At 40.2% G+C, this 1,388-nt stretch overlaps 1 non-coding gene across 1 annotated transcript; it reads left to right on the top strand.

Annotated features, from left to right (window-relative positions):
• The first annotated feature begins 238 nt into the window (after window positions 1–238).
• On the top strand, window positions 239–345 carry LOC141687626 (small nucleolar RNA R71). The gene has a single exon (XR_012561116.1). It is a non-coding gene; the product is annotated as a small nucleolar RNA R71 (small nucleolar RNA).
• Window positions 346–1,388: the final 1,043 nt, after the last annotated feature.

Below are 1,388 nucleotides of genomic sequence, written 5' to 3'. Positions count from 1 at the left end.
AGCCTTAAGTTGGGTAGCTATAGCAGTTGCTGCATCCAACTCCAGAATTCCTGCTACCTTTCCCCGAGTCAGTCTCTGGGAAGGATTCTGGTACTCATTAGCAGCCATCAATTCAATAAGTTCATAAGCTTCATCGTAGCTTTTAGCCCACAAGGCTTCTCCTGATGCTGCATCGAGCATGGGTCTAGAAGTAGTACCCAATCCATTATAAAAATAGTTAATAATCATCCAATCAGGCATGCCATGGTGTGGGCACTTCCTTAGCATCTCCTTATATTGATCCCAAGCCTCACACAGAGATTCTCCAGTTTTCTGCGCAAGCTGAGTAAGAGCATTCCTGATTGCATCAGTCTTTGCCATGGGGAAGAATTTAGTGAGAAACTTTTAAGCAAGATCTTCCCAAGTGGTGATAGAACCTGCTGGTAGAGAATGTAACCAGCAATTAGCTTTGTCCCTCAGAGAGAATGGGAAGAGTCGCAGCTTGATAGCATCTTCAGTCACATCATTGAACTTGAAAGTGTCGCCGATCTCGATGAAATCCCTGATGTGCATGTTGGGGTCTTCAGTAGGAGAACCCCCAAACTGAACTGAGTTCTATATTATCTGAATCGTGCTTGACTTGATTTCAAAAGTGTTAGCCCTGATGGCTGTCCTGATGATGCTTGACTGAATGTCATTGATCTTAGGCTGAGAATAGTCCATCAACGCCTTAAGATTTTCTGCTTGATCTCCCATCACTACTATAACTGGTTCTTTGACTTTCTCTTCTTCTTCTACCTTCTTTTCTTCTTCCAAAACTTCCTTTCAAACCACCATAACTTCTTCCTCAGCTTTATCTAGAGTTCTCTTACGAGTACGCGAATGCGTATGTATACACCCTCGCTAGAGTACCTGAAATAAGACAAGGAAACGGATAAGTAACAATGTCCGAGTTAATGAACTTTAACGACCACTGATGGAAAGCACATAAACTATTAATTAACACTGCAGTTGTTACATATTAAATTCTCAATGATCAGAAGAAGCTCAGGATCCGGCTGTTCGGATGTCATCAGGATCTGATGTACCGTCAGGATTTGGTATGTCATCAACATTTGTATGACATCAGTATTTGAAGACAGTCAGCAGTAGAAGATTTGTTCTGTTCCTTATAATATGGAGCAAATATCTGTTACGTCTGAGTTATAGGACTTTATCTGTTTAGTTTAAGATATGTATTAGTTTCAGTTAGTTTTTGATAATGCATATCATAGATTAATCTGTTGTAGCTGTGTAGTATATAAACACAGTTTAGGTCATCACTTACTTGAAACACACTCGAGGATCATTCGACCTAGCAGCTCTCAAGAATATCAGTATGAGAGGATTTTGTAACAGTTTTTATCAGA

This window comes from Apium graveolens, chromosome 9 (genome assembly GCF_009905375.1).
Source record: "Apium graveolens cultivar Ventura chromosome 9, ASM990537v1, whole genome shotgun sequence".
Classification (NCBI taxonomy): domain Eukaryota; kingdom Viridiplantae; phylum Streptophyta; class Magnoliopsida; order Apiales; family Apiaceae; genus Apium; species Apium graveolens.
The sequence above is the reverse complement of the archived record's forward strand: the minus strand, read 5'-3'. Positions and strand labels throughout refer to the sequence as shown.